Genomic DNA, 23,651 nt, shown 5'->3' on the forward strand with positions numbered 1-23,651 from the left:
AAAATATCCCAAATGATTGCAGGTAATCCTCCTGAGCCATGATAATGTGACATAACTGTTCAAGGACAGTAAATTATATCAATTTGGGATCATTTATGCTCTCTTTCTTATTTGGGATAACTTATTTTCTATTATTTATTTAGGAAAGTATTGGATAACCAGTGCTTACTTATTAACAATGATAAAAAAATAATAATGTCACTTTGCTCTGTTGAGGTCAGATGCGCCCCTCGCAGTAAATCATAATTGACTACTCTTCCGTAATGTCTGGGAGACTCCCAAATTAGGAGAAGATTACTTGGACTCCTAAGAGAGCAAGCAACTCTTTAGTCAGGCATTTACTGTACCTGCCACAAGGAGGCACGGGCATGAGGTAAATCACTTCACCAAGCACAGGCCACCTCAATAATTACTGAGAATAAAGGCATACAGGGAGATGTACCAAACTTCCTAGGGGTATATGTATCAAATCTTGGAGAGAGATAAAGTGGAGAGAGATAAAGTACCAACCAACCAGCTCGTAACTATCATTTTTCTGGCTAGGGGGGAGATTTATGCAGTGATTAGAAATGAATGGTTCGGATTTTATGAAATTCAAGCCCGCCCCAACTTCCAGGATACAAAGTGATCCAAGCCACAGCTCGGGTCTCCCTTATTTGCCAGGGATCCCTTTTTAAGGCAAAATCTCGGGATCCCGCTGTCAGATCTTGCGGCTTTGCCTCGGGTGCCAATTTCAAAAGTCCCATTGAAATCAATCAATCATTGGCTGAGAGAGCCATCTGTCACAGCTCTCTGCCAATAAGCGCTTCACCATAGACTTCACCGCATTGAGGACACCACCAGCACCCCTGCACTGTTGACACTGCAAGCTCCCCCACACTGAAGACACCACAACACCCCTACACCACCGACACCCCCACACTAAGGACACCCCTGGCCCCCTCGCACTGAGTACAATGTCGGCACCCCATGTCACAGTATGTGCACTATTGGTATATCTGCACTGTATCATGCACTGTATCCGACCTATACTGTATCCAAACCACACTATATCCAGCCTACACTGTTTCCAACCCACACTGTATCCTGTGCTGTATCTGACCCACACTGTATACAAACTGCCTATATCCAACCCACACTGTATCCTACCCACACAGTATCCAGCCTGCACTGTATCTGACCCGCACTGTACCCTGCACTGTATTCGACCCAAAGGTATGGAGTGCTCTATTAATGGTTGGGGAGATTTGGGGGAACTGCTCCTCAAAAAAGCTGGTTGATCAGGGCTTTACATGGACACAGAGTGTCAGTCATCCATGGTCCAGGGTCCCCAGGAGGGAGATACAGATTGGGCACTGAGAATAGGCATGTGCTGGGGGCATGTGTACTTGTGTAGGGGGCATCCACATCTGCTGTTGCTATTTTGCACATAGTTTATTTATTTTTTCTTAGTCATTTGTTAGCTACTGCTACTACTTTAAAGCAATGATATTCCACGTACGAGTCTTGTTGCATTATTTTGCATTATTATGTTGCATTATTTTCTATTGAAAGTACTTGCGAGTTGGTTTGATAGGTTATTGCTAATACAGTACTAATTTGCAAAACAATTTTAAACAGAAATAACTGCCGTGTGTTTGTGCCGCTGCTCTGCTGCTTAGTTTAGCCAGCCAGGCTGTGGCCTACGTTGGTGAACAAAATTGTGAGCTTTGAAGTGGACAAAAAGTGAGTGGAAATGATTAGAAATTAATGTTATTGAGGTTAATAATACTCTAGGTACAAAAAAAAGGGCAAATTATATGATTTGAGCTTTTTCGTAAATTTTTGGTGAAAATACAAAACACACTGCCGAAATCCAAAACAGAATCCAAAATCAAAACTGGATGACTAATTAATACCAAAACCAGTTAAAATGGTCCAGCACACGTTTCTAGCAGTGACACATGCGCAAACTACCAATAATCATTCAGTTGTGAAAACATTGGAATAGTGTACAACTCTGAATCAGTTGAATTCATTTTCAGATTGTTTGACCCACTCTCAATGCATACAACAGAGGCTAACAATGTGACTTCAGGAGTGTGTTGAGTGATATATAGAGATGAGCGCCTGAAATTTTTCGGGTTTTGTGTTTTGGTTTTGGGTTCGGTTCCGCGGCCGTGTTTTGGGTTCGACCGCGTTTTGGCAAAACCTCACCGAATTTTTTTTGTCGGATTCGGGTGTGTTTTGGATTCGGGTGTTTTTTTCAAAAAACACTAAAAAACAGCTTAAATCATAGAATTTGGGGGTCATTTTGATCCCAAAGTATTATTAACCTCAAAAACCATAATTTACACTCATTTTCAGTCTATTCTGAATACCTCACACCTCACAATATTATTTTTAGTCCTAAAATTTGCACCGAGGTCGCTGTGTGAGTAAGATAAGCGACCCTAGTGGCCGACACAAACACCGGGCCCATCTAGGAGTGGCACTGCAGTGTCACGCAGGATGTCCCTTCCAAAAAACCCTCCCCAAACAGCACATGACGCAAAGAAAAAAAGAGGCGCAATGAGGTAGCTGTGTGAGTAAGATTAGCGACCCTAGTGGCCGACACAAACACCGGGCCCATCTAGGAGTGGCACTGCAGTGTCACGCAGGATGTCCCTTCCAAAAAACCCTCCCCAAACAGCACATGACGCAAAGAAAAAAAGAGGCTTTTTACTGATATTTGGTGTTTTGGATTTGACATGCTCTGTACTATGACATTGGGCATCGGCCTTGGCAGACGACGTTGCTGGCATTTCATCGTCTCGGCCATGACTAGTGGCAGCAGCTTCAGCACGAGGTGGAAGTGGATCTTGATCTTTCCCTAATTTTGGAACCTCAACATTTTTGTTCTCCATATTTTAATAGGCACAACTAAAAGGCACCTCAGGTAAACAATGGAGATGGATGGATTGGATACTAGTATACAATTATGGACGGGCTGCCGAGTGCCGACACAGAGGTAGCCACAGCCGTGAACTACCGCACTGTACTGTGTCTGCTGCTAATATATAGACTGGTTGATAAAGAGATAGTATACTCGTAACTAGTATGTATGTATAAAGAAAGAAAAAAAAACCACGGTTAGGTGGTATATACAATTATGGACGGGCTGCCGAGTGCCGACACAGAGGTAGCCACAGCCGTGAACTACCGCACTGTACTGTGTCTGCTGCTAATATATAGACTGGTTGATAAAGAGATAGTATACTCGTAACTAGTATGTATGTATAAAGAAAGAAAAAAAAACCACGGTTAGGTGGTATATACAATTATGGACGGGCTGCCGAGTGCCGACACAGAGGTAGCCACAGCCGTGAACTACCGCACTGTACACTGGTTGATAAAGAGATAGTAGTATACTCGTAACAATTAGGATGACACTATGACGGTATAAAGAATGAAAAAAAAACCACGGTTAGGTGGTAGGTATATAATAATAAATAATACAATTCTGGTCGGACGGACTGCCTGCCGTGTGCCGACACAGAGGTAGCCACAGCCGTGAACTACCGCACTGTACACTGGTTGATAAAGAGATAGTAGTATACTCGTAACAATTAGGATGACACTATGACGGTATAAAGAATGAAAAAAAAACCACGGTTAGGTGGTAGGTATATAATAATAAATAATACAATTCTGGTCGGACGGACTGCCTGCCGTGTGCCGACACAGAGGTAGCCACAGCCGTGAACTACCGCACTGTACACTGGTTGATAAAGAGATAGTAGTATACTCGTAACAACTAGTATGACACTATGACGACGGTATAAAGAATGCAAAAAAAACCACAGTTAGGTGGTATATATTATAATAATAATACAATTATGGATGGACGGACTGCCTGCCGACTGCCGACACAGAGGTAGCCACAGCCGTGAACTACCGCACTGTACACTGGTTGATAAAGAGATAGTAGTATACTCGTAACAACTAGTATGACACTATGACGGTATAAAGAATGAAAAAAAAACCACGGTTAGGTGGTATATATTATAATAATAATACAATTATGGATGGACGGACTGCCTGCCGACTGCCGACACAGAGGTAGCCACAGCCGTGAACTACCGCACTGTACACTGGTTGATAAAGAGATAGTAGTATACTCGTAACAATTAGGATGACACTATGACGGTATAAAGAATGAAAAAAAAACCACGGTTAGGTGGTAGGTATATAATAATAAATAATACAATTCTGGTCGGACGGACTGCCTGCCGTGTGCCGACACAGAGGTAGCCACAGCCGTGAACTACCGCACTGTACACTGGTTGATAAAGAGATAGTAGTATACTCGTAACAATTAGGATGACACTATGACGGTATAAAGAATGAAAAAAAAACCACGGTTAGGTGGTAGGTATATAATAATAAATAATACAATTCTGGTCGGACGGACTGCCTGCCGTGTGCCGACACAGAGGTAGCCACAGCCGTGAACTACCGCACTGTACACTGGTTGATAAAGAGATAGTAGTATACTCGTAACAATTAGGATGACACTATGATGGTATAAAGAATGAAAAAAAAACCACGGTTAGGTGGTAGGTATATAATAATAAATAATACAATTCTGGTCGGACGGACTGCCTGCCGTGTGCCGACACAGAGGTAGCCACAGCCGTGAACTACCGCACTGTACTGTGTCTGCTGCTAATATAGACTGGTTGATATTTAAAGAGATATTAGTAGTATACAACAATACTATACTGGTGGTCAGGCACTGGTCACCACTCCTGCAGCAAAAGTGTGCACTGTTAATTAATATAATTGTACCCCTGGCTCCTGCTAACAACCTGCAGTGCTCCCCAGTCTCCCCCACAATTAATTATAAGCTTTTAATTTATACATTGATGACTGTGCAGCACACTGGGCTGAGCTGAGTGCACACAGACTGAGTCACACTGTGTGACTGACTGTGCTGTGTATCGTTTTTTTTTTCAGGCAGAGAACGGATATAGCAGAGAGAAGTGAACGGATATATTATATTAAATAAAAGTTAACTAGCAACTGCACTGGTCACTGACTGTGGTAAACTAACTCTGTCTGCGACTCTGCACAATCTCTCTCTATCTAATCTATCTATCTCTATTCTAATGGAGAGGACGCCAGACACGTCCTCTCCCTATCAATCTCAATGCACGAGTGAAAATGGCGGCGACGCGCGGCTCCTTATATAGAATCCGAGTCTCGCGATAGAATCCGAGCCTCGCGAGAATCCGACAGCGTCATGATGACGTTCGGGCGCGCTCGGGTTAACCGAGCAAGGCGGGAAGATCCGAGTCGCTCGGACCCGTGGAAAAAAAAGTGAAGTTCGTGCGGGTTCGGATTCAAAGAAACCGAACCCGCTCATCTCTAGTGATATAGGGCTGTATGTACAGTATAATGCTTTGCAATTGGATTTCAATACATCCGCCTCATTCCTATGCACAGCAGCATTCATAAATGCTGGTATGCATCTATACTTACCCAATGGGTTTCAGAGATGTATGCTAATGCAAACATAGCTGGGATTCAGAGATGTACGTAGCTACTGTGCGAGAAAATATGCAAAAGCAATAGCAGCCAGGATTTGTATTGAGACGTCCACTGGCATCTTTGCAAATCTCAGTGGCTGCATACGTAGATGCCGCATTGTTTGCAGATCAGTTGATTAGCAAAAGTTCTGATTACCCAGAATGGCTACAGGACTGAGATGCTGGCACCGTGTTTTCTGCTTATGGAATCGCAGTCACAGCCTGAAACACTCCAGAAAAAGGTCACAAAATGCTTCTATAGACAACATCTACTATAAATGGCTACTGGGCACAAGTTCAGGAATGTTAGACTTTATGGAGCTTGCTGTATATGGGCACATTGCAGCCCTATAGAATGGTATGGGGCTGTGCCATAGGTCCATGGACATTGGGGGTCATTCCGAGTTGATCGCTCGCTAGCTGTTTTTAGCAGCCGTGCAAACGCTATGCCGCCTCCCACTGGGAGTGTATTTTAGCTTAGCAGAAGTGCGAACGAAAGAATCGCAGAGCGGCTACAAATTTTTGTGTGTGCAGTTTTAGAGTAGCTCAATACCTACTCAGCGCTTGCGATGACTTCAGACTATTCAGTTCCTGTTTTGACGTCACAAACACGCCCTGCGTTCGCCCAGCCACGCCTTCGTTTTTCCTGGCACGCCTGCGTTTTTTCGTACACTCCCTGAAAACGGTCAGTTGATACCCAGAAACGCCCACTTCCTGTCAATCACTCTGCGGCCAGCAGTGCGACTGAAAAGCTTCGCTAGACCCTGTGTGAAACTACTTGGTTCGTTGTAATAGTACGTGCGTGTGCATTGTGCCGCATGCGCAAAAGTGCAGTTTTCCCCCCCTCATCCCTGCACAGCGAACGAATGCAGCTAGCGATCAACTCGGAATGACCATTATTAACCACTTAACTGATTATTTATTTTGCCGAAAACCGCTCCGAAATTGTCAGTTTTTTAATGAGTGAATTAGGTGAAGAACGTGAATTTAACCCTATCCCAAATGATTTTAGTAAAAAAAAAAAAAAAAAGGGAAAAAAAATATTTTTTATTTTTTTAAATTAATTTTCCCCCAAACATCGAAACATCGACCGGGAACATCGCGACCATCACGGCTTTCATTTTAAAAGCCGGGACAGCCTGCAGGTATACAGGGGGTGTCTGGGGGTGGCTTGGGAGGGTTCATTTACACTCCCCAGCGGCTGCCATTGTCAGCAGCCGCTGGAAGGGAGGATCCTGCCGTGCTGACCGATCAGCAGTGATCGGTAGCACTGCAATCAGTAGGGGAGAGTGCAGGGAGGCAGAGGGACCTTCCGGTCCCTCTGACAGCAGCAGCGGAGGGAACTTTATCTTCCCCACCGCTGCTAACACTCTCTATCTGACTGGTCGCATCCCGTGTGACCAGATCAGATAGAGCACATCTGATGCGACCATGCCTGGCAAGTGGTTAATATATATGGGGATGATCCATATGTATTGCGATAAACCTTGGATGCTACACTAGGGTTACACTAGGGTTAATTATTTGTCAGAAGCCATTCAAACTACCAGTATGTTTCTGGCGTAAAACAGAATACCCATGGGCCATGGCTGTGAATTGAACTTCAGTGCGGTTAGGCAGTAATGCTAGCCACTACAACATCCTTGAGTTGTGAAACTCTTGTGGCTGCCCATCTTCCCTCTGCTTGTGGTGCTAGCATTGGAGGAGTGAATGAATACCAGAAGTCAGTGGAAGCATGGAGGGCAGTAGGAGTCCAATGGTAAATGTTCGAGGCTATTAACTTTCTCTGGGATTAATATGTATATTTTTACTGCCTAATTTAGACTTTTCATGCAGCTTCTGTAATGCATCCAACAATCCCTTTGTAGTGGTCTCATACTGTATGTATATTCAGAGCCAGCCTTAGGCATAGGCAAACTAGGCAATTGCCTAGGGCATTTGATATGCCTAGGGGCATCAGCAGCTCCTGCTGATTAAAATGATATGCAGCATGCCTATATTCTGTGTGTAGCATTTCATATGCAGATACAGCCACAGTCTCACACAGTATACTGTATAGGCATGCTGCATATCCTTTTGATCAGCAGAAGCCGCTTGTGCATCCTAGCCACATAGCAATGCAAATAAGATGCATTTTCATTAAAAAAAAAAGTGCCCGACCTTAGCATTGAGACAAGATTTATGAGGACACATCTGTATCCAAGCAGAGGCAGAGGTCACAGTGTTAGTGGCAGTGAGATTGCTGTGTGCATGTGAGTGGGTTGGTTGTGCAGTAGTGTTCAGAATATGTGTAAGGAGCATTATGTGTGTCATGTAAAAATGCATTAATAATGTGCAACATATGTGTAAGGGGCACTATGTGTGTCATTATGTGTATAAGGGCATTAATAATGTGCGGCATATGTGTAAGGGACATTATGTGTAAAAGGGCATTAATAAAGGTTGTCATAATGTGTAAGGCCTATTATGTTTATAAGGACATTAATAATGTGTCTCATGTGTAAGGGGCATTACTGTGTGGCATTATGTGTATAAGGTGCTCTACTATGTGGCGTTGCGTACAGAAAGGGCACTACTGTGTCATCTAATGTGAATAAAGAGCAATAGAGTGTGGTGTAATGTGAATAAGGAGCAGTTCAGTGTGATGTAATGTGAATAAGGGGCTCTACTGTGAGGCATAACGTTTATAAGGTAAAGTGATACTACTGTGGGATGTAATATGAATTATGGACACTATCACATGATCAAATGTGAATAAAGTTGCAGTACTGTGTGACGTAATTGGAATTGGGGTTACTATTGTGTGGCCATGCCCCTTGCCAGCAAAAACACATCCCTTTTTGGGCTGTGCTCCAAATGTGCAAATTGTTCCTATTTAAAATATAGGGGGTACAAACACCAAAATAAGGACTGCTATGGATGAGGGGTGATGGTGCTGGGAAAGAGGTGCAAGGTCAGAGGCGGAACCAGTGGTGGTGCTAGGGGGCACCAGCCAAAATCTTGCCTAGGGCGTCATATTGGTTAGGGCCGGCTCTGTGTGTCTGTGTGTCTGTCTGTGGCTCTGTGTGCTGGCCTATCCTTAGGTTGCTTATGCTGATCTGTACAAACAACAAAACAAACAAATTCAAGTGCTGAGAAGATGAATTAAATGAATGAAGTATATTTAGTAAACAGTAAACCAGCTTGAATGCCTGTGAATGCATCCAAAATTACACCTGCACTTACGTAGACTCTCAGTCTGATAGGCAGAATCATGGATGCTTTTATTGAAACAAATGTTGTTATTAAGCTTTAAATTAGAGATGTGCAGCTGGCACTTTTCGTATTTTGGGTTTTGGTTCTAATTCCACTTTTGTGTTTTGGTTTTGGTTTGGTTTTGCCAAAACCACCTTTTCGTGTTTTGGTTTTGGATCTGGATGATTAAAAAAACAACAACATAAAAACAGCTAAAATCACATAATTTGGGGGTAATTTTGATCATATGGTATTATTAACCTCAATAACATTCATTTCCACTCATTTCCAGTCTATTCTGAACCACTCACACCTCACAATATTGTTTTTAGGCCTAAAAGCTGCACAGAGGTCGCTGTATGACTAAGCTAAGCAATACAAGTGTGCGGCACAAACACCTGGCCCATCTAGGAGTGGCACTGCAGTGGTAGACAGGAGGGCAGCTATAAAAAAAAAGATCACAAACAGCACATAGGCCCTTATTCCGAGTTGTTTGCTCGCTAGCTGCTTTTAGCAGCATTGCACACGCTAGGCCGCCGACTTCTGGGAGTGTATCTTAGCTTAGCAGAATTGCGAACGAAAGATTAGCAGAACTGCTAAGAAATAATTCTTTGCAGTTTCTGAGTAGCTCCAGACCTACTCACAGATTGCGATCAGCTCAGTCCGTTTAGTTCCTGGTTTGACGCCACAAACACGCCCTGCGTTCGGACAGCCACTCCCCCGTTTCTCCAGACACTCCCGCGTTTTTCACTGACACGCCTGCGTTTTTTTAGCACACTCCCGGAAAACGCTCAGTTACTTAATGCATAATGCAAAGAAGAAAAAGAGGTGCACCGAGGTTGCTGGATGACCAAGCTAAGCGACCCAAGTGTGCGGCACAAACACCTGGCCCATCTAGGAGTGGCACTGAAGTGTCAGACAGGATGACACTTTTCGAAAACTAGGCCCCAAAGATGTAGAAGATGAGGTAGCTGAATGACTAAGCCAAGCGAGACCAACAATTGGCACATCTAGGAGTGGCACTGCAGTGGCAGACAGGAGGGCAGATATAAAAAAAAGGCTCCAAACAACACCTCATGCAAAGATGTAGAAGAGGTGCAATGAGGTAGCTGTATGACTAAGCCAAGCAACACAAACAATTCCCACTGGAATTATACAGCAATATCACTGGAATTATACAGCAATATCACTGGAATTATATGGCAGTACCACTGAACATATACGGATGTCCCCAAACAGCACATGATGCAAAGAAGAAAAAGAGGTGCAAGATGGAAATGTCCTTGGGCCTCCCACCCACCCTTATGTTGTATAAACAGGACATGCACACTTTAACAAACCAATAATTTCAGCGACAGGGTCTGCCACACAACTGTGGCTGAAATTACTGGTTTGTTTGGGCCCCCACCAAAAATGAAGCAATCAATCTCTCCTTGCACAAACTGGTTCTACAGAGGTAAGATGTCGACCTCATCCTCTGATTCCTCACCCCTTTCACTGTGTACTTTCTCCTCCTCACAGAGTATTGATTCGTCCCAACTGGAATCCACCATCACAGGTCCCTGTGTACTTTCCAGAGACAATTGCTGGTCAAGGTCTTCCCAGAGGAATTTATAATTCATTTTGATGAACATCATCTTCTCCACATTTTGTCGAAGTAATCTCCTACGCCGATCGCTGGAAAGGTTACCGGCTGCACTAAACACTCTTTCGGAGTACACACTGGAGGGGGGGCAACTTAGGTAAAATAAAGCCAGTTTGTGCAAGGGATGCTGTCACTCATATAATCCTCCACCATTCTTTCAATGGTGACAGAATCATATGCAGTGACAGTAGACATGTCAGTAATCATTGGCAGGTCCTTCAGTCCAAACCAGATGTCAGCTTTTGCTCCTGACTGCCCTGCATCACCGCCAGCGGGTGGGCTAGGAAATCTTATCCTTTTCCTTGCAGCACCAGTGGCGGGAGAAATTGAAAGAGGAGCTGTTGACGGGTCACATTCCGCTTGAGTTGACAATTTACTCACCAGCAGGTCTTTGCACCTCTGCACACTTGTGTCTTCCGGAAAGAGAGATAAAACGTAGGCTTTAAACCTAGGATCGAACACAGTGGCCAAAATGTAGTGCTCTGATTTCAGCAGATTGACCACCCTTGAATCCTGGCAAAGCGAATGAAGGGCTCCATCCACAAGTCCTACATACTTAGCGGAATTGCTCCATCTTAGCTCCTCCTTCAATTTCTCCAGCTGCTTCTGCAAAAGCCTGATGAGGGGAATGACCTGACTCAAGCTGGCAGTGTCTGAACTGACTTCACGTGTGGCAAGTTCAAAGGTTGGAGAACCTTGCACAAGACAGAAATCATTCTCCACTGCGCTTGAGTCAGGTGCATTCCCCCTCCTTTGCCTATATTGTAGGTGGATGTATAGGCTTTAATGGCCTTTTGCTGCTCCTCCATCCTCTGAAGCATATAGAGTGTTGAATTACACCTCGTTACCACCTCTTGCTTCAGTAGATGGCAGGGAAGGTTCAGGAGTGTTTGCTGTTGCTCCAGTCTTCGGCACGCAGTGGCAGAATGTCGAAAGTGGCCCACAATTTTCCGGGCTACCAACAGCACCTCCTGCACACCCCTGTAATTTTTCAAAAAATTCTGCACCACCAAATTAATTATATGTGCAAAACATGGGACGTGCTGGAATTTGCCCAGTTGTAATGCACGCACAATATTGGTGGCGTTGTCCGATATCACAAATCCCCAGGAGAGTCTAAGTGGGGTAAGTCAATGCAGGATGATGTCCCTCAGTTTCCGTAAGAGGTTGTCAGCGATGTGCCTCTTACGGAAAGCGGTGATACACAGCGTAGCCTGCCTAGAAACGAGTTTTTATTTGCGAGATGCTGCTACTGGTGCCGCTGCTGCTGTTGTTGCTGCAGGAGGCAATATATCTACCCAGTGGGCTGTCACAGTCATACAGTCCTTAGTCTGCCCTGCTCCACTTGTCCACATGTCCGTGGTTAAGTGGACACGGGATACAACCGCATTTTTTAGGACACTGGCGACACTTTTTCTGACGTCTTTGTACATTCTCGGCATCGCCTGCCTAGTGAAGTGGAACCTAGATGGGATTTGGTACCGGGGACACAATACTTCCATCAATTGTCTAAATCCCACTGGACTAATGGCGGATACCGGACGCACGTCTAACACTAACATAAGTGTCAAGGCCTCAGTTATCAGGTTTGCAACAAGATGACTGCTGTCATATCTCATCTTCCTCGCAAAGGACTGTTGGACAGTCAATTGCTTAGTTGAAGTAGTACAAATGGTCTTCTGACTTCCCTCTGTGATGACGATCGACTCCCAGCAGCAACAAAAGCAGCAGCGGCAGCAACAGCAGCAGTAGGCGTACCACTCAAGGATCCTCCGGAGGAATCCCGGTTAGGAGAGGACTCGTCAGTCTTGCCAGGGACATGGCCTGCAGGACTACTGACGTTCATGGCTGAGGAGGAAGTTGACGTTGAGGGAGTTGGTGGTTTGGCCTGCAGGAGTTTGGGTACAAGAGGAAGAAGGGATTTAGGTGTCAGTGGACTGCTTACGCTCTTACCTAAAGTTTCACAACTTGACACGAACTTCTGATGAATGCGCTGCAGGTGACGTATAAGGGAGGATGTTCCTAGGTGGTTAACATCCTTACTCCTACTTATTACAGATTGACAGAGGCAACACACGGCTTGACACCTGTTGTCCGGATTTGTGGAGAAATAATTCCACACCGAAGAGGTGGCTTTTTTGGTATTTTGCCCAGGCATCACAATGGGCTTCTTCATCCCACGGACTACATGTGTCTCTCTGCCTAATTTACACAAACCACATCACCATCAGAATCCTCATCGTCAACTTCCTCCTTAGCGCCAGCAACACGCATATCCTCATCCTGGTGTACTTCAACAGTGACTGTGGGTGCTCCTTCCAGCACTTGCAGGGGGCATGCAAATGGTGGCAGGAGCCACATCTTCCCATCCAGTGTTGGGAAGGTCAGCAATTCCAACCGCCGACACACTTGGACTCTCCTTGGGGATTTGTGATACCATCTCAGAACGCACAGTTCTTTTCTGTGCTTTTTCCAGCTTAACTCTTTTAATTTTTCTAGTGGGAGGATGAGGGCTTCCATCGTCATGTGAAGCTGAACCACTAGTCATGAACATAGGCCAGGGCCTTAGCCATTCCTTGCCACTCCGTGTCATAATGGCATATTGAAAAAACAATACAAAGGACTGAAGAAATAGGCGCTCAAAAACCATAAATGTTCTTAGTAGTGTATTCCCTTATATATTCAAAATAATACTGGGATGAATTTTAGTCCTGGTTTTATTGAATTAAAGTGCCCTATGCAAACACTTATATATTCAAAATAATACTAGGATAACTTTTAATCCTGAATTTATTGTATTAAAGTGCCCATGCAAACACTTCATAAACACTCAAATAAATAAATACATTAAAAATACATTACAAATTCATTGACACATCCATATGGGTTCACTACGATATGCCGGCGGTCGGGCTCCCGGCGACCAGCATACCGGCGCCGGGAGCCCGACCGCCGGCTTACCGACAGTGTGGCGAGCGCAAATGAGCCCCTTGCGGGCTCGCTGCGCTTGCCACGCTACGGGCATGGTGGCGCGCTACGCGCGCCACACTATTTTATTCTCCCTCCAGGGGGGGTCGTGGACCCCCACGAGGGAGAATAAGTGTCGGTATGCCGGCTGTCGGTATGTCGGCTGTCGGGATCCCGGCGCCGGTATACTGTGCGCCGGGATCCCGTCAGTCGGCATATTGAAGACCACCCATCCATATAGTTGTCCATAAAGTGCAGGTGCAATTTTAGATGTGAATTGTATCTCACCATATATTGGGGGTGCAATGGGCTAAGTTTATTTTATAAAGCAAAGAATAGGTCCCGGGCTGGGAAACACGGCACCACCGCAGATCGTATGTCCCAAAAGGCAAGTCCTCCCTGCAAAGTTAAAGTCCTGGATCACAGCAAAAAAGGTATCCGTGCGACGCGTTTCGGTCCGTAGACCTTCCTCAGGAATGGATAACTTTATTAAAAGTTATCCTAGTATTATTTTGAATATATAAGTGTTTGCATAGGGCACTTTAATTCAATAAAACCAGGACTAAAAGTCATCCCAGTATTATTTTGAATATATAAGGGAATACACTACTAAGAACATTTATGGTTTTTGAGCGCCTATTTCTTCAGTCCTTTGTATTATTTTTTGGATTTGTAAATAAGAGATTGGTGTTTTCTCTTTTTGGAGTGAAGGAGGCGGCTCTGCACCATTTGATTTGCGCAACCCAAAGTATAAGCAAACTGTCCTAATAATGGCATATTGGTAAGTTTACTTTTCTCTTCAGACCATTTTAATTTCTTTTTTTGGGTCTTTTTACTGAACTTTGGCTTTTTGGATTTTACATGCCCTCTACTATCACATTGGGCATCGGCCTTTGCAGACGACGTTGATGGCATTTCATTGCCTATGTCATGGTTAGTGGCAGCACCTTCAGCACTAGGAGGAAGTGTTTCTTGATCTTTCCCTATTTTATCCTCCAAATTTTTGTTCTCCATTATTTTTCTGGAGTTATATAATACAATATGCGGCACAGGAGCACTGGACATATGGCGGCAGGGGATACCACTGTGACTGGTCACTAGACTGACTGATGGCTGATGCACAGGACACTACCACTGGTCTGATGCAGGACAACACAGCAACACTGTAAGGGAGTTGTTATTAAATCTAAATTGCAGTGTAAAAATAAAGCAGCCAGTATTTACCCTGCACAGAAATGAAATAACCCACCCAAATCTAACTTTCTCTGCAAATGTTATATCTGCTCCCCCTGCAGTGCACTTGGTTTTGCCCAATTGCTAACAAACTTGCTGCTGCGATCAACTTAGAATTACCCCCAATGTTATTAAAACCACAATATAAAAGTGCGGCGGACACTTTTTGTGTTTTGTGTTTTGGATTTGGAGCCGGATCTCAGTTTTGCCAAAACTACCGTTTCGGGTTTTGGATCTGGATTTTAAAACAAAACAAAACATAAAACCAGCTAAAATCACATAATTTGGGGGTATTTTTGATCCTACAGTATTATTAACCTCAATAACATTCATTTCCACTCATTTCCAGTCTACTCTGAACACCTTACACGTCACAATATTGTTTTTAGTCCAAAAGGTTGCACCGACGTAGCTGGATGACTAAGCTAAGTGACACAAGTGGGCGGCACAAACACCTGACCCATCTAGGAAAGGCACTGCAGTGGCAGACAGGATGGCAGTTTTAAAAACTAGGTCCCAAAGAGCACATGATGCAAAGGAAAAAAAGAGGTGCAAGATGGAATTGTCCTTGCACCCTCCCACAAACTCTTCTGTTTAAACAGGACATGCAGTTTAATAAACCCATAATTTCAGCGACAGGTGGTCCCCCTGCAAAAAAGCCAAGCCAAGTTCTCCGAATCATAGCTAGAAACAAACATACCACCTCCCATATTTTATGACTTTTCACATTATGAGAAGAGGCAAGAGGAAGAGAACAGTGTCAAGAAGGTGATCAAAAATTAGAGAGGCACTCATAATCAGGAACAACACACAGGCTTTCACCTCCACTCCTATATTGGTGTGGAACAGAAAGGTCTTCAACCGGTCAAATATATAATTACCACATTACTGGACAAACTGAAAAACTAGGGGCCAAACCCTCCAAATTTGCCTCCCCTTCTCCATTTTCAGGGATTAAGATAATCTCGGATTTAATGCTGGGATGCAAATAAACTGGTGTATGCCACAGGTTCAAGATTGGATATTTTCCCCTCCACGGAGTCTGGAGACTTATTTTGTGAAAATCTTGTGGGTTTTTTTTCCATTTTTTATTGCATTTTTATTTACATATTTTGTGCCAGATGCCTTATTTTCTTTTTTTTCACAGCTCCTAGATACACGCATATGAGCATACCTGTGTGTCCCAGTTACACGCATGTGAGCATACCTGTCTGTCTTGTTTATTTATTCATATTTAATTTTTAAATAAAGCAGCCCCTTACATGTTTTAGCAGCCCTTCGTGAGCCCCCACAGTAGCCCCGGATCGGCCAAGTTGAGTTCGGGTGGGTTCGGTACAGTACTAAGGAATTTTTTGTTATTGAGCCCCTGCCTTAGTGAAGCTTACCACTCTACAGTCGAAACTCATTTCATACTACAAGTAGGACTGTGGGAGGAATCAATGCTAACCTATGTGCCACCAGCATGCCTCAGCCTGGCAAGCCAGATATCTTCCTGGCTGTAAGCCACCATACTGGGCCTTATTCAGTTACTGTTTGTGCCTCACAGGAGCTCCTGGCACATCTAGTGCTGCAGTGCAATGAAAAGCTGATGCAATGCAAGATCACTGAACTGTGTTCTTCTAACACTGCGAGGTCTTGCGAAACCCTACGCAGCGCTTACATTGCACAATTATTAAGGAGAAAACATTTACAAAATAAAGGAAAAGAACCCATTTACAACAAATGCGCATCTTGTAAATAATCCCAAAATGTGGAACATTAATAATAAATCAAAATTAAGGTTGACTAATTGGAGCCATTCATTTGAGTCCCTAACATGAAATAATTGAGAAGAACCTCTCTCTAATGCTGGGCACACAGTGCACACTAGAAGATATATCTACTAGAGATGAGCTGGTTTAGACAGAGCACCCCTGGAATTATATAGCAGACATATAGACATAGGTGTGTTTGAAAAATCTAGTTTTCTCCGGCAGTTTTCAGAGAAATTATGTAGGAGATGTTGTTATGTCACGTTCCGCTGGATTATGATTCTGTCTCTTCTGAGTCTGACTGACTTTGGCCACAAATGTGGTCTCTCCCCACTTTATTAAAAAACACTTTGTCAAAATTACAATTTCCATTTCCACCTTTGCAGCTATATGTTTTCATAACTCCCTGGAATTATACGCAGCGCCTCTGGACTTATACAGCAGATAGGCAGCACCCCTGGACTTATAAAGAATAGGCAGAACCCCTGGAGAATTACACAGGACAGCAGATAGGCAACAGCACCCATGGACTTAAACGGCAGTGGGGCAGCACCCCTGGACTGATAGAGCAGAGGGGCAGAACCCCATATAGGGCAGCACCCTTGGAATGATGTAGCAGACAAAGAAAAGACGTGCAAAATGGAATTATCATTGGTTCTTCCCACCCACCCTTAAACAGGAAATTAACACTTTAACAAACCAATCATTTCAGTGACGGGGTCTGTCACACGACTGTGGCTGAAATTATTGGTTTGTTTGGACCCCCCACAAAAAAAGAAGCAATTAATCTCTCCTTGCACAAACTGGATCTACAGAGGTAAGATGTTGTCCTCATCCTCCAATTCCTCACCCCCTTCAATGTTTACATTCTCATCTTTATCCTCACAGAGAAATAATTTTACACCGACGAGGTGGATTGTTTGGTATTTTGCCCAGGCATGACAATGGGCTTTTTCATCCCATGGCCAACTTCTGTCTCCACTGGTGCCTTATTCAAACAAACCACATCACCAACAGAATCCTCATCGTCAACTTCCTCTTCAGCGCCAGCTACACCAATATCCTCCTCATTCTGTTGTACTTCTACAGTGACATCCTCAATCTCAATATCAGCAACTGGACTGGCGGTGCTCCTCCCAGCACTTGCAGGGGGCTTGCAAATGGTGGCAGGAGCATCCTCTTCCCATACAGTCTTTGGAAGATCAAGCCTAGACATCGCAACTGTGGACACACTTGGACTCTCCTTGGGGATTTGTGATATCTCTGAACGCACAGTTGTTTTTTCCTGTGCTTTAACAAGCTTTATTTTTTTATTTTTTGAGAGGAAGGAGGGGTTCCATCTTCATGAGAAGCTGAACCACAAGTCATGAACATAGCCCAAGGTCTTGGTCTTTCCTTGCCATTTCTAGATGTGAATGGCATATTGTCAATATTACGTTTCTTATCTGTTAATTTTTTTTTGGTTATTAATTTTTGCTTCTGGGATTTTACATGCCCTCTATGACATTGGGCATTGGCCTTAGCAGACGTTGTTGATGGAATTGCATCATCAATGTCATGACTGGTGGCAGCTGCAGCTTCAGCACTAGTACTAGGAACTGGAAGTGGTTCCTGATCTTTCACAATTTCTTCCTCCAAATTTTTGTTCTCCATTTCACAGGACAGCACCCCTTTATTACTACAGCACACAGAACAGTGCCCCTTTATTTTTCACAGCACCCCTGTATTTTTACAGCATACAAGACAGGGCCAGCGTACATTTATTTTTACAGCACCCATGTATTTTTACAGCATTCAGGACAGGCCAGTGTACATTTATTTTAACAACAGCATCCCTGTATTTTTACAGCATACAGGACAGGGACAGTGTACATTTATTTTCAAAATACCCCTATATTTTTTACAGCATACAGGACAGGACCAGTGTACATTTATTTTCACAGCACCCCTGTATTTTTGCAGCATACAAGACATGGTCAGTGTACATTTATTTTCACACACCCCTGTAATTTTACAGCATACAAGACAGGGCCAGTGTACATTTACAACACCCCTGTATTTCTTACAGGACAGAACCAGCACCCCTGTATTATCACAGCACCCCTGTATTTTAGAGTATGCAAGGCAGGGCCAGTGTACATGTATTTTCACAGCACCCCTTTATTTTTATAGCATACAAGATAGGGCCAGTGTACATTTATTTTCACAGCACCCCCGTATTTTTACAGCATACAAGACAGGGCCAGTGTACATTTATTTTCACAGCACCCCTGCATTTTGACAGCATACAGGACAGGGCCAGTGTACATTAATTTTAACAACAGCACAACTGTATTTTTACAGCATGCAGGATAGGGCCAGTGTACATTTATTTTCACAGCGCCCTTGTATTTTTTTCAGCATACAGGACAGGGCTAGTGTACATTTATTTTCACATCACCCCTGTATTTTTACAGCAAAAAGGACAGAACCAGTGTACATTTATTTTTACAGCATACAGGACAGGGCCAGTGAACCTTTACAACACCCCTGTATTTTTTACAGCATACAGGACAGAAGCAGCACTCCTGTATTTTCACAGAACCCCTGTATTTTTACAGCATACAGGATATTCCTCCTGTACAGCACAGTGACAGGACAGCAACACCCATGTACAGCTGCAGCACCCCTAACAGCACATGACACCACAGTCACAGGACAGCACCCCTAAGAGCACAGGACAGCACCCCTAACAGCACACAGAACAGCACCCCTAAAGACCCCGCCCGATGCCACCACCCATAGAGAGACACAGAGGTCTATCTCACTCACTCTCCAAGTCTGGAGTGAAATTTGCTGCAACACGCGGCTCTTTATATGTAATCCAAAACCCACGAGAATCTGACAGCGGGATGATGACGTTTTGCCTTGTTCTGGGATCCGAGTCTGGCGGGAAGTTCCGAGCCGGACTAGGTTCCTGGTTTGATTGTGAAGTTCGGGGGGAGAACCGTACCCGCTCATCTCTAATTTATATATATATATATATATATATATATATACAGTTTCAAGAAAAAGTATGTGAACCCTTTGGAATTTCCTGGATTTGTGCATAAATTGGTCATAAAATGTGTTTTGATCTTCATCTAAGTCACAACAATAGACAAACACAGTCTGCTGAAACTAATACCACGCAAACAATTATATGTTCTCATGTTTTTATTGAACACACCATGTAAACATTCACAGTACAGGGTGGACAAAGTATGTGAACCCCAAGGCTAATGACTTCTCCAAGAGCTAATTTGAGACGGGAGTCAGCCAACCTGGAGTCCAATCAATGAGACAAGATTGGAGGTGTTGGTTAAAGCTGCACTATAAAAACACACACCAGTTTTGAGTTTGCAATTCTCAAGAAGCATTGCCTGATGGGAACCATGCCTCACAGAAAAGAGCTCTACGATTAAGCCCTACGATTAAGAATTGTTGACTTGCATAAAGCTGGAAAGGGTTAAAAAAGTATCTCTAAAAGCCTTGATGTTCATCAGTCCTCGGTAAGACAAATTGTCTATAAATGGAGAAAGTCCAGCACTGTAGCTACTCTCCCTAGGAGAGGGCGTCCTGTAAAGATGATTGCAAGAGCACAGCGCAGAATGCTCAATGAGGTGAAGAAGAATCCTAAAGTGTCAACTAAAGACTTACAGAAATCTCTGGCACATGCTAACATCTCTTTTGACGAATCTACCATACGTAAAACACTGCATAAGAATGGAGTTCATGGGAGGATACCACGGAGGAAGCCACTGCTGTCCAAAAAAAAATTGCTGCACGTTTGAAGTTTGCAAAAGAGAACCTGAATGTTCCACAGCACTACTGGCAAAATATTCTGTGGTCAGATGAAACCAAAGTTGATTTGTTTGGAAGGAACACACAACACTATGTGTGGAGAAAAAAAGGCACAGCACACCAACATCAAAACCTCATCTCAACTGTGAAGTATGGTGGAGGGGGTATCATGGTTTGGGGCTGCTTTGCTGTCTCAGGGCCTGGACAGATTGCTATCATCGACGGAAACATTAATTTCCAAGTTTATCAAGATATTTTGCAGGAGAACTTAAGGCCATCCACCAATTGAAGCTCAACAGAAGAAGGGTGATGCAACAGGACAACAACCCAAAGCACAGAAGTAGATCAACAACAGAATGGCTTCAACAGAAGAAAATACACCTTCTGGAGTGGCCCAGTCAGAGTCCTGACCTCAACCCGATTGAGATGCTGTGGCATGACCTCAAGAGAGTGATTCACACCAGACAACCAAGAATATTGCTGAACTGAAACAGTTTTGTAAAGAGGAATGGTCCATAATTCCCCCTGACCGTTGTGCAGGTCTGAACTATAGCAACTATAGGAAACGTTTGGTTGAGGTTATTGCTGCCAAAGGAGGTAATTAAATCCAAGGGTTCACATGCTTTTCCAGCCCCTCTAGAAACGCTGTTCACTGCCACTGTTCGGTCAGCTGGTCACCCTATTTGTTGCATTTGCCACTTGCAGCAGGCTTGGTGGCTGTGTGAGGCATTCACAATGGGCTGTGATGCAGTTTTGATAATCCGGAGGATAGATGTGTTACAGCGCGGCTGGCACAATGCAGGCTTTACTTATCCACAGGGTAGGCTGGTGTGTGGAGACAGTCTTTGTGTTGAAATAAAGCTGCAGGTACAATCTCTAACCAGTTTCGCTCCTGTAATGGGAGCTTTTTCAAAACTCCCATTATGAAAGGGGATGTGGCCTCACTGTAATGGGCATGGCTTTGCTGCAATGGGTGCGGCCTTGCAGGAAAAAGCTACTTTTCACTGACATAGTGTCCCACCACAGTAATGCCCCTGATCTTATATTATGCCACACACAGTTATGCCCCTGTCACCATATTATGCCCCCACTGTAATGCCCCTGACACCATATTATGCCCCCACATGCCCCTGTCACCATATTATGCCCCCACTGTAATGCCCCTGACACCATATTATGCCCCCACATGCCCCTGTCACCATATTATGACCCCACTGTAATGCCCCTGACACCATATTATGCCTCTGTCATCATATTATGCCCCTACTGTAACACAGTATGCCACAGTACCTGCTCGTTGTCAAGGGAATCCCCCGGGCCCCCGCTGCTGGTCTCTGCAGCCCATGTTCGCACCTGCCCCCAGTTCAGACTATTGAAAATTACGTTCTCAAAATAGCCACCGCCTCATAAAAGACAGTTATTACGGATGCTAGAGGAGGTGGTGGCCATTTTAGGAGGGACATTTTCAATAGTATTCCAGACAGAATACTGTAACATGCAGTTGCCATGGCTGCGGTGCCCTGTACGATCGCACAGCTCGCCTGGCCCTAGAAATGGCACTGTTGCCATGGCCTGGGTCTGCCTCTTCTGAGGCAGATTTCCTGACCTTGGTTACAGAGCTGCGAGGGCCAATGGTCTCGCAGATGATCGAATGTTACATCTCAGGATGCAGCACTCAGATCCGCGATGCTGTCAGGAGGAGTCTTTTTTCCACAGACACTTCCTGAAGCATTAGCATGTATTCACATCAGTGCTGCATCCAAAGATGCATCTCTATATGAGGCCCATACTTCCTACAGCCACAGTGCACCGCATGGTTGGGCCTTTTTTTATTAGAGATGAACTGTATGCAGACCCATGTGTTTTGGTTTTGGTTCTTAATCATAATGTTTTGCACAATTATTCCTCATGTGTTTTTGGTTCTGTTTTGGGTTTGGATCTGTGTTTCTTAATTTCCAGTCAACGTGACTCACCTCACTATGCACCCTCAACAGGGAAAAGGCACCTGAAATCATGAGGGAGGGGCTTACATGCTATCCAAACCCCAGATTCAGTTTTTAAATCAAAATTCCGAACTCGAGGGTAGACCCAACTTGGGACTAGGATCTACTTGGATCCCCAATGTTCGAGTGTGTTTGGTTTTCATCAAAATCAAACCACTCATCTCTAGCGTAGACACTCAAGTGTTTTGGTTTTGAATCTGGATTTCTTTAAAAATGGATAAAATCATGTAATTTTTCCCTATATTTGTTCCCACAGTATTGTTAACCTCAATAACATTAATTTCCATGGTGAAATGGCAATTGCAATGACACGGGAGGGACTTAAATGCAATCCAAAACATGCGAGATACAGTTTTTATATCCAAGATCTGAACTTGGTGGGATAACCCAAGTTGGGATTTGGTTCGATTCGCAACCCCAAAATTTGGGTGTGTTCGGTTTTCATCAAAACCGAACCGCTCTTCTTTACTTTTTTAGGCATCATAATGAAGGTTTAATCAATTGAATGTTTTCTAATTAGAAGTGAAAAAGTCTGTCGCTTACTAGTTATTTTGTAAATATTTTGGTCGATTTTAATAGCGACAGTTTGGAACTCTCCGTTTTTTTTTTGTGTGTGTTTTCCATGAGAAAACAGTAATGTTTCTCTGATGTTCGATTTTTTTGCCAGGAATTTGTTTTTAGGTCAATTTTTCTGATTATTTTGCTTTTAGTAAATCTCTAAATTGCAAAATCAATGGAAAATCGACAAAAACCCACAAAATTGATCAAAATCGATCTTTAGTAAATATGCCCCTTAGTGTCTTGCATTAGTTAAAGATGTATTAAACCTGAAATACTTGATCAACAAGCTTCAAAACTAATCTTGTACCATTCACAAATATAAATGTAAAGCCTTACATGCCAATGTAGAAGAGATTTTCTTTTCCAAACTATTGTATAGTGGGTCTGATTCAGGCCTGGAGGCTGTGGTGTTTTGGTTGCAATTGACTGATGGCTTTAGATCTGCGCATGCCCGACTAACAGTCTGCTGCCATATGTGAGTGGGGAGGGGGAGCTTTTAAGAAAAGGGGGGGGGGTATCGAACCTATTTTTTGAGGTGTGCCAAAACCAGTGGCTGTGTCCAGTGGCGACATAGTTGTGGTGGGGATTCCTTAGGGATGCTCAGATGGACCACCCAATGTTATGGTGATTGATCAGCTGCTTTGTGTTTGGACACAAGCAGCGGATCTGAGAAGCTGTGGGTGTCTGTTTACAAAATAGAACTTCTCTGATTCTGCAACTGATGATGCAGCACCAACACCACTTGCGTCCACCTCTAAATCAGGCCCTGTGTTATAAGTTATTTTACGCTTTTAGTGGACCTTATCTTAATAAGCTGGTAGATAATACAGTATATGAAAAATAAAGTTTCCCTATAATGACAGTCTTGTCTCAAATATCTTCATTT

General features: G+C 43.8%; 1 protein-coding gene across 1 annotated transcript in view; it reads right to left on the reverse strand.

Annotated features, from left to right (window-relative positions):
* MMEL1 (membrane metalloendopeptidase like 1) overlaps window positions 1-23,651 on the reverse strand; it is a 536,727-nt gene that overhangs the window by 328,323 nt on the left and 184,753 nt on the right. The window lies entirely within an intron of this gene.

The sequence above is a fragment of the Pseudophryne corroboree genome, chromosome 10 (assembly GCF_028390025.1).
Source record: "Pseudophryne corroboree isolate aPseCor3 chromosome 10, aPseCor3.hap2, whole genome shotgun sequence".
Classification (NCBI taxonomy): Eukaryota; Metazoa; Chordata; class Amphibia; order Anura; family Myobatrachidae; genus Pseudophryne; species Pseudophryne corroboree.